Source organism: Ambystoma mexicanum, chromosome 5q, assembly GCF_040938575.1.
Source record: "Ambystoma mexicanum isolate Mex_15411 chromosome 5q, UKY_AmexF1_1, whole genome shotgun sequence".
Classification (NCBI taxonomy): Eukaryota; Metazoa; Chordata; class Amphibia; order Caudata; family Ambystomatidae; genus Ambystoma; species Ambystoma mexicanum.
The window spans coordinates 426,974,326-426,989,411 of record NC_090933.1 but is presented as its reverse complement, the minus strand read 5'-3'; positions in this window follow the sequence as shown (position 1 = coordinate 426,989,411).

Sequence of the window (15,086 nt, the reverse complement as noted above, 5' to 3'; positions counted from 1 at the left end):
CCACCCACCCCCCTCTCATGCCCCGTGTCTCTCTCCTGTTACCCCCCACCCCCGGTCATGCCCCATGTCTCCCTTCTGTTGCCCCCCACCCCCGGTCATGCCCTGTGTCTCCTTGCTGTTGCCCCCCACTCCCTGCTCATGCCCCGTGTCTCTCTCCTTTTACCCCCCACCCCCCTCTCATTCCCAGTGTCTCCCTCGTGTTCCTCCCACCCCCTGCTCATGCCCCGTGTCTCTCTGCTGTTGCCCCCACCCCCCGCTCATGCCCCGTGTCTCTCTCATGTTGCCCCCCACCCCCTGCTCATGCCCCGTGTCTCTCTCCTGTTACCCCCCACCCCCCTCTCATGCCCTGTGTCTCTCTCCGATTGCACCCTCCCACTGGTCATGCCCTGTGTCTCCCTGCTGTTGCCCCCCACCCCCCTCTCATGCCCTGTGTCTCTCTCCTGTTACCGCCCACCCCCCCTCATGCCCTGTGTCTCTCTCCTGTTGCCCCCACCCCCTGGTCATGCCCTGTGTCTCCCTACTGTTGCCCCAACCCCCGCTCATGCCCCGTGTCTCTCTCCTGTTGCCCTCCACCCCCTGGTCATGCCCCGTGTCTCCCTGCTGTTGCCCTCCACCCCCGGTCATGCCCCGTGTCTCCCTGCTGTTGCCCCCCACCCCCCCGCTTATGCCCCGTGTCTCCCTGCTGTTGCCTCCCACCCCCACTCATGCTCCGTGTCTCTCCTGTTGCCCTCCACCCCCCGTTCATGCACCGTGTCTCCCTGCTGTTGCCCCCCACCTCCGGCTCATGCCCCGTGTCTCTTTCCTGTTCCCCCCCACCCACCGCTTATGCCTCGTGTCTCTTCTGTTACCACCCACCCCCCGCTCATGCCCCGTGTCTCTATCCTGTTACCCCTCACCCCCCGCTCATGCCCCGTGTCTCTCTCCTGTTACCCCCCGCCCCCCGGTCATGCCCCATGTCTCCCTTCTGTTGCCCCCCACCCCCGGTCATGCCCTGTGTCTCCTTGCTGTTGCCCCCCACTCCCCGCTCATGCCCCGTGTCTCTCTCCTTTTAACCCCCACCCCCCTCTCATTCCCAGTTTCTCCCTCGTGTTCCTCCCACCCCCCGCTCATGCCCCGTGTCTCTCTGCTGTTGCCCCCCACCCCCGCTCATGCCCCGTGTCTCTCTCATGTTGCCCCCTACTCATGCCCCGTGTCTCCCTGCTGTTGTCCCCCACCCCCCGCTCATGCCCCATGTCTCCCTCGTGTTCCCCCCACACCCCGCTCATGCCCCGTGTCTCCCTGCTGTTGCCCCGCACCCCCGCTCATGCCCTGTGTCTCCCTGCTGTAGCCCCCCACACCCTGCTCATGCCCCGTGTCTCCCTGCTGTTGCCCCCCACCCCCGGTCATGCCCTGTGTCTCCTTGCTGTTGCCCCCACCCCCCGCTCATGCCCCGTGTCTCTCTCCTGTTACCTCCCACCCCCCTCTCATTCCCAGTGTCTACCTCGTGTTCCCCCACCCCCCGCTCATGCCCCGTGTCTCTCTGCTGTTGCCCCCACCGCCGCTCATGCCCCGTGTCTCCCTCGTGTTCCCCCCACCCCCCGCTCATGCTCCGTGTCTCCCTGCTGTTACCTCCCACCCCCTCTCATGCCCTGTGTCTCTCTCCTGTTGTCCCCCACCCCCCGGTCATGCCCCGTGTCTCTCTCCTGTTGCGCCCCACCCCCCGGTCATGCCCCGTGTCTCTCTCCTGTTATCACCCACCCCCCGCTCATGCCCCGTGTCTCTCTCCTGTTACCCCCCACCCTGTCTCATGCCCCGTGTCTCTCTCCTGTTACCCCCACCCCCCGGTCATGCCCCATGTCTCCCTTCTGTTGCCCCCCACCCCCATTCATGACCCGTATCTCCCTCGTGTTCCCCCCACCTCCCTGCTCATGCCCCGTGTCTCCCTGCTGTTTCCCCACACCCCCCGCTCATGCCCCGTGTTTCTCTGCTGTTGCCCCCCACCCACCGCTCATGCCCCGTGTCTCTCTCCTTTTGCCGCCCACCCCCTCTCATGCCCGTGTCTCTCTCCTGTTGCTCCCCACCCTCCGGTCATGCCCAGTGTCTCCCTTCTGTTGCCCCCCACCCCCCGGTCATGCCGCCTGTCTCCCTGCTGTTGCCCCCCACCCCCCGCTCATGCCCGTGTCTGTCTCCTGTTACCCCCCACCCCCTCTCATGCCCCGTGTCTCCCTTGTGTTCCCCCCACCCCCGCTCATGCCCCGTGTCTCCCTGCTGTTGCCCCCCACCCCCCGCTCATGCCCCGTGTCTCTCATGTTGCCCCCACCTGCTGCTCATGCCCCGTGTTTCTCTCCTTTTGCCCCCCACCCCTCTCTCATGCCCCGTGTCTCTCTCCTGTTGCCCCCCACCCCACGGTCATGCCCCGTGTCTCCCTGCTGTTGCCCCCCACCCTCGCTCATGCCCCGTGTCTCTCTCCTGTTACCCCCAGCCCCCTCTCATGCCCCATGTCTCCCTCGTGTTCCCACCACCCCCGCTCATGCCCCGTGTCTCTCTCATGTTGCCCCCACTCATGCTTCGTGTCTCTCTCCTTTTGCCCCCACCCCCTCTCATGCCCCGTGTCTCCCTCGTGTTCCCCCCACCCCCGCTCATGTCCCGTGTCTCCCTGCTGTTGCTCCCCGCTCATGCCCTGTGTCTCTCTCCTGTTACCCCCACCCCCCTCTCATGCCCTGTGTCTCCCTCGTGTTCCCCCCACCCCCCGCTCATGTCCCGTGTCTCCCTGCTGTGGCTCCCCACCCCCCGCTCATGCCCCATGTCTCTCTCATGTTGCCCCCCACCCCGCGCTCATGCCCCTTGTCTCTCTCCTTTTGCCCCCCACCCCCCTCTCATGCCCCGTGTCTCTCTCCTGTTGCTCCCCACCCTCCGGTCATGCCCCCTGTCTCCCTGCTGTTGCCCTCCACCCCCGCTCATGCCCCATGTCTCTCTCCTGTTACCCCCACCCCCTCTCATGCCCCGTGTCTCTCTCCTGTTGCCCTCCACCCCCGGTCATGCCCCGTGTCTCCCTCGTGTTCCCCCCACCCCCCGCTCATGCCCCGTGTCTCCCTGCTGTGGCTCCCCACCCCCCGCTCATGCCCCGTGTCTCTCTCATGTTGCCCCCCACCCCACTCTCATGCCCCGTGTCTCTCTCCTGTTGCCCTCCACCCCCGGTCATGCCCCGTGTCTCCCTCCTGTTGCCCCCCACCCCCAGCTCATGCCCTGTGTTTCTCTTCTGTTACCCCCCACCCTCCTCTCATGCCCCGTGTCTCTCTCCTGTTGCCCCCCACCCCCTCTCATGCCCTGTGTCTCTCTCGTGTCCCCCCCGCTCATGCCCCCTGTCTCCCTGCTGTTGCCCCCCACCCCCGCTCATGCCCCATGTCTCTCTCCTGTTACCCCCACCCCCTCTCATGCCCCGTGTCTCTCTCCTGTTGCCCTCCACCCCGGTCATGCCCCGTGTCTCCCTCGTGTTCCCCCCACCCCCCGCTCATGCCCCGTGTCTCCCTGCTGTGGCTCCCCACCCCCCGCTCATGCCCCGTGTCTCTCTCATGTTGCCCCCCACCCCACTCTCATGCCCCGTGTCTCTCTCCTGTTGCCCTCAACCCCCGGTCATGCCCCGTGTCTCCCTCCTGTTGCCCCCCACCCCCAGCTCATGCCCTGTGTTTCTCTTCTTTTACCCCCCACCCTCCTCTCATGCCCCGTGTCTCTCTCCTGTTGCCCCCCACCCCTGATCATTCCCGTGTCTCTCTCCTGTTACCCCCACCCCCTCTCATGCCCTGTGTCTCCCTCGTGTTCCCCCCACCCCCGCTCATGCCCCGTGTCTCCCTGCTGTTGCCCCCCACCCCCGCTCATGCCCCGTGTCTCTCTCATGTTGCCCCCACCCGCCGCTCATGCCCCGTGTGTCTCTCCTGTTACCTCCCACCCCCCTCTCATTCCCAGTGTCTACCTCGTGTTCCCCCACCCCCCGCTCATGCCCCGTGTCTCTCTGCTGTTGCCCCCACCGCCGCTCATGCCCCGTGTCTCCCTCGTGTTCCCCCCACCCCCCGCTCATGCCCCGTGTCTCCCTGCTGTTACCTCCCACCCCCTCTCATGCCCTGTGTCTCTCTCCTGTTGTCCCCCACCCCCCGGTCATGCCCCGTGTCTCTCTCCTGTAGCGCCCCACCCCCCGGTCATGCCCCGTGTCTCTCTCCTGTTACCACCCACCCCCCGCTCATGCCCCGTGTCTCTCTCCTGTTACCCCCCACCCTGTCTCATGCCCCGTGTCTCTCTCCTGTTACCCCCCACCCCCCGGTCATGCCCCATGTCTCCCTTCTGTTGCCCCCCACCCCCATTCATGCCCCGTGTCTCCCTGCTGTTTCCCCACACCCCCCGCTCATGCCCCGTGTTTCTCTGCTGTTGCCCCCCACCCACCGCTCATGCCCCGTGTCTCTCTCTCCTTTTGCCGCCCACCCCCCTCTCATGCCCGTGTCTCTCTCCTGTTGCTCCCCACCCTCCGGTCATGCCCAGTGTCTCCCTTCTGTTGCCCCCCACCCCCCGGTCATGCCGCCTGTCTCCCTGCTGTTGCCCCCCACCCCCCGCTCATGCCCGTGTCTGTCTCCTGTTACCCCCCACCCCCTCTCATGCCCCATGTCTCTCTCCTGTTACCCCCACCCCCTCTCATGCCCCGTGTCTCTCTCCTGTTGCCCTCCACCCCCGGTCATGCCCCGTGTCTCCCTCGTGTTCCCCCCACCCCCCGCTCATGCCCCGTGTCTCCCTGCTGTGGCTCCCCACCCCCGCTCATGCCCCGTGTCTCTCTCATGTTGCCCCCCACCCCACTCTCATGCCCCGTGTCTCTCTCCTGTTGCCCCCCACCCCCGCTCATGCCCGTGTCTCTCTCCTGTTACCCCCACCCCCTCTCATGCCCTGTGTCTCCCTCGTGTTCCCCCCACCTCCGCTCATGCCCCGTGTCTCCCTGCTGTTGCCCCCCACCGCCCGCTCATGACCCGTGTCTCTCTCATGTTGCCCCCACCCGCCGCTCATGCCCCGTGTCTCTCTCCTTTTGCCCCCGACCCCTCTCTCATGCCCCGTGTCTCTCTCCTGTTGCCCCCCGGTCATGCCCCGTGTCTCCCTGCTGTTGCCCCCCACCCCCGCTCATGCCCCGTGTCTATCTCCTGTCACCCCCCAACCCCCTCTCATGCCCCATGTCTCCCTCGTGTTCCCACCACCCCCCGCTCATGCCCTGTGTCTCTCTCATGTTGCCCCCCACTCATGCCTCGTGTCTCTCTGTTTTTGCCCCCAACCCCCTCTCATGCCCCGTGTCTCTCTCCTGTTGCCCCCACCCCCCGCTCATGCCCCGTGTCTCCCTGCTGTTGCTCCCCGCTCATGCCCCGTGTCTCTCTCCTGTTACCCGCACCCCCCTCTCATGCCCCGTGTCTCCCTCCTGTTCCCCCACCCCCGCTCATGTCCCGTGTCTCCCTGCTGTGGCTCCCCACCCCCCGCTCATGCCCCGTGTCTCTCTCATGTTGCCCCCCACCCCCGCTCCTGCCCCGTGTCTCTCTCCTTTTGCCCCCCACTCCGCTCTCATGCCCCGTGTCTCTCTCCTGTCCCCCCACCCCACGGTCATGCCCCGTGTCTCCCTGCTGTTGCCCCCCACCCTCGCTCATGCCCCGTGTCTCTCTCCTGTTACCCCCCAGCCCCCTCTCATGCCCCATGTCTCCCTCGTGTTCCCACCACCCCCGCTCATGCCCTGTGTCTCTCTCATGTTGCCCCCACTCATGCCTCGTGTCTCTCTCCTTTTGCCCCCAACCCCCTCTCATGCCCCGTGTCTCTCTCCTGTTGCCCCCACCCCCTCTCATGCCCCGTGTCTCCCTCGTGTTCCCCCACCCCCCGCTCATGCCCCGTGTCTCCCTGCTGTTGCTCCCCGCTCATGCCCTGTGTCTCTCTCCTGTTACGCCCACCCCCCTCTCATGCCCTGTGTCTCCCTCGTGTTCCCCCCACCCCCCGCTCATGTCCCGTGTCTCCCTGCTGTGTCTCCCCACCCCCCGCTCATGCCCCGTGTCTCTCTCCTTTTGCCCCCCACCCCCCGCTCATGCCCCGTGTCTCTCTCCTTTTGCCCCCCACCCCCCTCTAATGCCCCGTGTCTCTCTCCTGTTGCCCTCCACCCCCGGTCATGCCCTGTGTCTCCCTCCTGTTGCCCCCCACCCCCCGCTCATGCCCCGTGTCTCTCTTCTGTTACCCCCCCACCCCCCTCTCATGCCCCGTGTCTCTCTCCTTTTGCCCCCACCCCCCTCTCATGCCCCGTGTCTCTCTCCTGTTGCTCCCCACCCTCCGGTCATGCCCAGTGTCTCCCTTCTGTTGCCCCCCACCCCCCGGTCATGCCCCCTGTATCCCTGCTGTTGCCCCCCACCCCCGCTCATGCCCGTGTCTCTCTCCTGTTACCCCCCACCCTCCTCTCATGCCCAGTGTCTCCCTCGTGTTCCCCCCACCCCCCGCTCATGCCCCGTGTCTCCCTGCTGTTGCCCCCCACCCCCCGCTCATGCCCCGTGTCTCCCTCGTGTTCCCCCTACCCCCCTGCTCATGCCCCGTGTCTCCCTGCTGTTTCCCCACACCCCCCGCTCATGCCCCGTGTTTCTCTGCTGTTGCCCCCCACTCACCGCTCATGCCCCGTGTCTCTCTCCTTTTGCCGCCCACCCCCCTCTCATACCCGTGTCTCTCTCCTGTTGCTCCCCACCCTCCGGTCATGCCCCGTGTCTCCCTTCTGTTGCCCCCCACCCCCCGGTCATGCCCCCTGTCTCCCTGCTGTTGCCCCCCACCCCCCGCTCATGCCCATGTCTCTCTCCTGTTACCCCCCACCCCCTCTCATGCCCCGTGTCTCCCTCGTGTTCCCCCCACCCCCGCTCATGCCCCGTGTCTCCCTGCTGTTGCCCCCCAACCCCCGCTCATGCCCCGTGTCTCTCTCATGTTGCACCCACCTGCCGCTCATGCCCCGTGTCTCTCTCCTTTTGCCCCCCACCCCTCTCTCATGCCCCGTGTCTCTCTCCTGTTGCCCCCCACCCCACGGTCATGCCCCGTGTCTCCCTGCTGTTGCACCCCACCCTCGCTCATGCCCGTGTCTCTCTCCTGTTACCCCCCAGCCCCCTCTCATGCCCCATGTCTCCCTCATGTTCCCACCACCCCCGCTCATGCCCCGTGTCTCTCTCATGTTGCCCCCCACTCATGCCTCGTGTCTCTCTCCTTTTGCCCCCACCCCCCTCTCATGCCCCGTGTCTCCTTTTGTTCCCCCCACCCCCTCTTATGTCCCGTGTCTCCCTGCTGTTGCTCCCCGCTCATGCCCTGTGTCTCTCACCTGTTACCCCCACCCCCCTCTCATGCCCTGTGTCTCCCTCGTGTTCCCCCCACCCCCCGCTCATGTCCCGTGTCTCCCTGCTGTGGCTCCCACCCCCGCTCATGCCCCGTATCTCTCTCATGTTGCCCCCCACCCCCGCTCATGCCCCGTGTCTCTCTCCTTTTGCCCCCACCCCCCTCTCATGCCCCATGTCTCCCTCGTGTTCCCACCACCCGCCGCTCATGCCCCGTGTCTCTCTCATGTTGCCCCCCACTCATGCCTCGTGTCTCTCTCCTTTTGCCCCCAACCCCCTCTCATGCCCCGTGTCTCTCTCCTGTTGCCCTCTACCCCCGGTCATGCCCCGTGTCTCCCTCCTGTTGCCCCCCACCCCCGCTCATGCCCTGTGTCTCTCTTATGTTACCCCCCACCCCCCTCTCATGCCCCGTGTCTCTCTCCTTTTGCCCCCACCCCCCTCTCATGCCCCGTGTCTCTCTCCTGTTGCTCCCCACCCTCCGGTCATGCCCTGTGTCTCCCTTCTGTTGCCCCCCACCCCCGGTCATGCCCCCTGTCTCCCTCTGCTTGCCCCCCACCCCTGTTCATGCCCGTGTCTCTCTCCTGTTACCCCCCACCCCCTCTCATGCCCTGTGTCTCCCTCATGTTCCCCCCACCCCCGATCATGCCCCGTGTCTCCCTGCTGTTGCCCCCCACCCCCGCTCATGCCCCGTGTCTCTCTCATGTTGCCCCCCACCCCCCGCTCATGCCCCGTGTCTCTCTCCTTTTGCCCCCCACCCCTCTCTCATGCCCACTGTCTCTCTCCTGTTGCCCCCCGGTCATGCCCCGTGTCTCCCTGCTGTTGCACCCCACCGCCGCTCATGCCCCGTGTCTCTCTCCTGTTACCCCCCACCCCCCTCTCATGCCCCGTGTCCCCCTCGTGTTCCCCCCACCCCCGCTCATGCCCCGTGTCTTCCTGCTGTTGCCCCCCCACCCCCGCTCATGCCCGTGTCTCCCTGCTGTTGCCCCCCACCCCCGCTCATGCCCCATGTCTCTCTCCTGTTCCCCCGGTCATGCCCCGTGTCTCCCTGCTGTTGCACCCCACCGCCGCTCATGCCCCGTGTCTCTCTCCTGTTACCCCCCACCCCCCTCTCATGCCCCATATCTCCCTCGTGTTCCCACCACCCGCCGCTCATGCCCCGTGTCTCTCTCATGTTGCCCCCCACTCATGCCTCGTCTCTCTCTCCTTTTGCCCCCAACCCCCTCTCATGCCCCGTGTCTCTCTCCTGTTGCCCCCACCCCCCTCTCATGCTTCTCCCCACCCCCCGCTCATGCCCCATGTCTCCCTGCTGTTGCTCCCCGCTCATGCCCCGTGTCTCTCTCCTGTTACCCCCCCCCCCTCTCATGCCCCGTGTCTCCCTCGTGTTCCCCCACCCCCCGCTCATGTCCCGTGTCTCCCTGCTGTGGCTCCCCACCCCCCGCTTATGCCCTGTGTCTCTCTCATGTTGCCCCCCACCCCCGCTCATGCCCCGTGTCTCTCTCCTTTTGCCCCCCACTCCGCTCTCATGCCCCGTGTCTCTCTCCTGTTGCCCTCCACCCCCGGTCATGCCCCTTGTCTCCCTCCTGTTGCCCCCCACCCCCCGCTCATGCCCCGTGTCTCTCTTCTGTTACCCCCCCCACCCCCCTCTCATGCCCCGTGTCCCCCTCGTGTTCCCCCCCCACCCTTCCCCCGCTCATGCCCCGTGTCTCCCTGCTGTTGCCCCCCCCTCCCCCGCTCATGCCTGTGTCTCCCTGCTGTTGCCCCCCCCGCTCATGCCCCGTGTCTGTCTCCTGTTACCCCCCACCCCCCGCTCATGCCCCATGTCTCTCTCCTGTAACCCCCCACCCCCCTCTCATGCCCCGTGTCTCTCTCCTGTTGCCCCCACTCCCTGGTCATGCCCTTTGTCTCCCTGCTGTTGCCCCCCACCCCCTCTCATGCCACGTGTTTCTCTCATGTTACCCCCCACCCCCCTCTCATGCCCTGTGTCTCTCTCCTGTTGCCCCCACCCCCTGGTCATGCCCTGTGTCTACCTTCTGTTGCCCCCCACCCCCTGGTCATGCCCCGTGTCTCCCTGCTGTTGCCCCCCACCCCCGCTCATGCCCCGTGTCTCTCTCCAGTTACCCCCCACCCCCTCTCATGCCCCGTGTCTCCCTCGTGTTCCCCCCACCCCCGCTCATGCCCCGTGTCTCCCTGCTGTTGCCCCCCGCTCATGCCCTGTGTCTCTCTCATGTTGCCCCCACCTGCCGCTCATGCCCCGTGTCTCTCTCCTTTTGCCCCCCACCCCTCTCTCATGCCCCGTGTCTCCCTCATGTTCCCCCCACCCCCGCTCATGCCCCGTGTCTCCCTGCTGTTGCCCCCCACACCCGCTCATGCCCCGTGTCTCTCTCATGTTGCCCCCACCTGCCGCTCATGCCCCGTGTCTCTCTCCTTTTGCCCCCCACCCCTCTCTCATGCCCCCTGTCTCTCTCCTGATGCCCCCCGGTCATACCCCGTGTCTCCCTGCTGTTGCACCCCACCGCTGCTCATGCCCCGTGTCTCTCTCCTGTTACCCCCCACCCCCCACTCATGCCCCATGTCTCCCTCGTGTTCCCACCACCCGCCGCTCATGCCCCGTGTCTCTCTCATGTTGCCCCCCACTCATGCCTCGTGTCTCTCTCCTTTTGCCCCCAACCCCCTCTCATGCCCCGTGTCTCTCTCCTGTTGCCCTCTACCCCCGGTCATGCCCCGTGTCTCCCTCCTGTTGCCCCCCACCCCCGCTCATGCCCTGTGTCTCTCTTATGTTACCCCCCTCTCATGCCCCGTGTCTCTCTCCTTTTGCCCCCACCCCCCTCTCATGCCCCGTGTCTCTCTCCTGTTGCTCCCCACCCTCCGGTCATGCCCTGTGTCTCCCTTCTGTTGCCCCCCACCCCCCGGTCATGCCCCCTGTCTCCCTGCTGTTGCCCCCCACCCCCGTTCATGCCCGTGTCTCTCTCCTGTTACCCCCCACCCCCTCTCATGCCCTGTGTCTCCCTCATGTTCCCCCCACCCCCGATCATGCCCCGTGTCTCCCTGCTGTTGCCCCCCACCCCCGCTCATGCCCCGTGTCTCTCTCATGTTGCCCCCACCCCCCGCTCATGCCCCGTGTCTCTCTCCTTTTGCCCCCCACCCCTCTCTCATGCCCCCTGTCTCTCTCCTGTTGCCCCCGGTCATGCCCCGTGTCTCCCTGCTGTTGCACCCCACCGCCGCTCATGCCCCGTGTCTCTCTCCTGTTACCCCCCACCCCCCTCTCATGCCCCGTGTCCCCCTCGTGTTCCCCCCACCCCCGCTCATGCCCCGTGTCTCCCTGCTGTTGCCCCCCCACCCCCGCTCATGCCCGTGTCTCCCTGCTGTTGCCCCCCACCCCCCGCTCATGCCCCATGTCTCTCTCCTGTTGCCCCCCGGTCATGCCCCGTGTCTCCCTGCTGTTGCACCCCACCGCCGCTCATGCCCCGTGTCTCTCTCCTGTTACCCCCCACCCCCCTCTCATGCCCCATGTCTCCCTCGTGTTCCCACCACCCGCCGCTCATGCCCCGTGTCTCTCTCATGTTGCCCCCCACTCATGCCTCGTCTCTCTCTCCTTTTGCCCCAACCCCCTCTCATGCCCCGTGTCTCTCTCCTGTTGCCCCCACCCCCCTCTCATGCTCGTTTCTCCCCACCCCCCGCTCATGCCCCATGTCTCCCTGCTGTTGCTCCCCGCTCATGCCCCGTGTCTCTCTCCTGTTACCCCCACCCCCTCTCATGCCCCGTGTCTCCCTCGTGTTCCCCCACCCCCCGCTCATGTCCCGTGTCTCCCTGCTGTGGCTCCCCACCCCCCGCTCATGCCCTGTGTCTCTCTCATGTTGCCCCCCACCCCCGCTCATGCCCCGTGTCTCTCTCCTTTTGCCCCCCACTCCGCTCTCATGCCCCGTGTCTCTCTCCTGTTGCCCTCCACCCCCGGTCATGCCCCTTGTCTCCCTCCTGTTGCCCCCACCCCCCGCTCATGCCCCGTGTCTCTCTTCTGTTACCCCCCACCCCCCTCTCATGCCCCGTGTCCCCCTCGTGTTCCCCCCACCCCCGCTCATGCCCCGTGTCTCCCTGCTGTTGCCCCCCCACCCCCGCTCATGCCCGTGTCTCCCTGCTGTTGCCCCCCCACCCCCGCTCATGCCCCGTGTCTGTCTCCTGTTACCCCCCACCCCCCGCTCATGCCCCATGTCTCTCTCCTGTAACCCCCCACCCCCCTCTCATGCCCCGTGTCTCTCTCCTGTTGCCCCCACTCCCTGGTCATGCCCTGTGTCTCCCTGCTGTTGCCCCCCACCCCCTCTCATGCCACGTGTCTCTCTCATGTTACCCCCCACCCCCCTCTCATGCCCTGTGTCTCTCTCCTGTTGCCCCCACCCCCTGGTCATGCCCTGTGTCTACCTTCTGTTGCCCCCCACCCCCTGGTCATGCCCCGTGTCTCCCTGCTGTTGCCCCCCACCCCCCGCTCATGCCCCATGTCTCTCTCCAGTTACCCCCCACCCCCTCTCATGCCCCGTGTCTCCCTCGTGTTCCCCCCACCCCCGCTCATGCCCCGTGTCTCCCTGCTGTTGCCCCCCACCCCCCGCTCATGCCCTGTGTCTCTCTCATGTTGCCCCCACCTGCCGCTCATGCCCCGTGTCTCTCTCCTTTTGCCCCCCACCCCTCTCTCATGCCCCGTGTCTCCCTCATGTTCCCCCCACCCCCGCTCATGCCCCGTGTCTCCCTGCTGTTGCCCCCCACCCCCGCTCATGCCCCGTGTCTCTCTCATGTTGCCCCCACCCGCCGCTTATGCCCCGTGTCTCTCTCCTTTTGCCCCCCACCCCTCTCTCATGCCCCCTGTCTCTCTCCTGTTGCCCCCCGGTCATGCCCCGTGTCTCCCTGCTGTTGCACCCCACCGCTGCTCATGCCCCGTGTCTCTCTCCTGTTACCCCCCACCCCCCTCTCATGCCCCATGTCTCCCTCGTGTTCCCACCACCCGCCGCTCATGCCCCGTGTCTCTCTCATGTTGCCCCCCACTCATGCCTCGTGTCTCTCTCCTTTTGCCCCCAACCCCCTCTCATGCCCCGTGTCTCTCTCCTGTTGCCCTCTACCCCCGGTCATGCCCCGTGTCTCCCTCCTGTTGCCCCCCACCCCCGCTCATGCCCTGTGTCTCTCTTATGTTACCCCCCACCCCCTCTCATGCCCCGTGTCTCTCTCCTTTTGCCCCCACCCCCCTCTCATGCCCCGTGTCTCTCTCCTGTTGCTCCCCACCCTCCGGTCATGCCCTGTGTCTCCCTTCTGTTGCCCCCCACCCCCCGGTCATGCCCCCTGTCTCCCTGCTGTTGCCCCCCACCCCCGTTCATGCCCGTGTCTCTCTCCTGTTACCCCCCACCCCCTCTCATGCCCTGTGTCTCCCTCATGTTCCCCCCACCCCCGATCATGCCCCGTGTCTCCCTGCTGTTGCCCCCCACCCCCGCTCATGCCCCGTGTCTCTCTCATGTTGCCCCCACCCCCCGCTCATGCCCCGTGTCTCTCTCCTTTTGCCCCCACCCCTCTCTCATGCCCCCTGTCTCTCTCCTGTTGCCCCCCACCCCCCTCTCATGCCCCGTGTCCCCCTCGTGTTCCCCCTACCCCCGCTCATGCCCCGTGTCTCCCTGCTGTTGCCCCCCCACCCCCGCTCATGCCCGTGTCTCCCTGCTGTTGCCCCCCACCCCCCGCTCATGCCCCATGTCTCTCTCCTGTTGCCCCCGGTCATGCCCCGTGTCTCCCTGCTGTTGCACCCCACCGCCGCTCATGCCCCGTGTCTCTCTCCTGTTACCCCCCACCCCCCTCTCATGCCCCATGTCTCCCTCGTGTTCCCACCACCCGCCGCTCATGCCCCGTGTCTCTCTCATGTTGCCCCCCACTCATGCCTCGTCTCTCTCTCCTTTTGCCCCCAACCCCCTCTCATGCCCCGTGTCTCTCTCCTGTTGCCCCCACCCCCCTCTCATGCTCGTTTCTCCCCACCCCCCGCTCATGCCCCATGTCTCCCTGCTGTTGCTCCCCGCTCATGCCCCGTGTCTCTCTCCTGTTACCCCCACCCCCTCTCATGCCCCGTGTCTCCCTCGTGTTCCCCCACCCCCCGCTCATGTCCCGTGTCTCCCTGCTGTGGCTCCCCAACCCCGCTCATGCCCTGTGTCTCTCTCATGTTGCCCCGCACCCCCGCTCATGCCCCGTGTCTCTCTCCTTTTGCCCCCCACTCCGCTCTCATGCCCCGTGTCTCTCTCCTGTTGCCCTCCACCCCCGGTCATGCCCCTTGTCTCCCTCCTGTTGCCCCCCACCCCCTGCTCATGCCCCGTGTCTCTCTTCTGTTACCCCCCACCCCCCTCTCATGCCCTGTGTCCCCCTCGTGTTCCCCCCACCCCCGCTCATGCCCTGTGTCTCCCTGCTGTTGCCCCCCCACCCCCGCTCATGCCCGTGTCTCCCTGCTGTTGCCCCCCCGCTCATGCCCCGTGTCTGTCTCCTGTTACCCCCCACCCCCCGCTCATGCCCCATGTCTCTCTCCTGTAACCCCCCACCCCCCTCTCATGCCCCGTGTCTCTCTCCTGTTGCCCCCACTCCCTGGTCATGCCCTGTGTCTCCCTGCTGTTGCCCCCCACCCCCTCTCATGCCACGTGTCTCTCTCATGTTACCCCCACCCCCCTCTCATGCCCTGTGTCTCTCTCCTGTTGCCCCCATCCCCTGGTCATGCACTGTGTCTACATTCTGTTGCCCCCCACCCCCTGGTCATGCCCCGTGTCTCCCTGCTGTTGCCCCCCACCCCCCGCTCATGCCCCGTGTCTCTCTCCAGTTACCCCCCACCCCCTCTCATGCCCCGTGTCTCCCTCGTGTTCCCCCCACCCCCGCTCATGCCCCGTGTCTCCCTGCTGTTGCCCCCCACCCCCCGCTCATGCCCTGTGTCTCTCTCATGTTGCCCCCACCTGCCGCTCATGCCCCGTGTCTCTCTCCTTTTGCCCCCCACCCCTCTCTCATGCCCCGTGTCTCTCTCCTGTTGCCCCCCACCCCACGGTCATGCCCCGTGTCTACCTGCTGTTGCCCCCCACCCTTGCTCATGCCCCGTGTCTCTGTCCTGTTACCCCCCAGCCCCCCTCTAATGCCCCATGTCTCCCTCGTGTTCCCACCACCCCCGCTCATGCCCCGTGTCGCTCTTATGTTGCCCCCACGCATGCCTTGTGTCCCTCTCCTTTTGCCCCCAACCCCCTCTCATGCCCCGTGTCTCTCTCCCGTTGCTCCCCACCCCCGCTCATGCCCCGTGTCTCTCTCCTTTTGCCCCCCACTCCGCTCTCATGCCCCGTGTCTCTCTCCTGTTGCCCTCCACCCCCGGTCATGCCCCTTGTCTCCCTCCTGTTGCCCCCCACCCCCTGCTCATGCCCCGTGTCTCTCTTCTGTTACCCCCCACCCCCCTCTCATGCCCCGTGTCCCCCTCGTGTTCCCCCCACCCCCGCTCATGCCCCGTGTCTCCCTGCTGTTGCCCCCCCACCCTGCTCATGCCCGTGTCTCCCTGCTGTTGCCCCCCACCCCCGCTCATGCCCGTGTCTGTCTCCTGTTACCCCCCACCCCCCGCTCATGCCCCGTGTCTCTCTCCTGTAACCCCCCACCCCCTCTCATGCCCCGTGTCTCTCTCCTGTTGCCCCCACTCCCTGGTCATGCCCTGTTTCTCTCTGCTGTTGCCCCCCACCCCCCTCTCATGCCCCGTGTCTCTCTCCTGTTACCCCC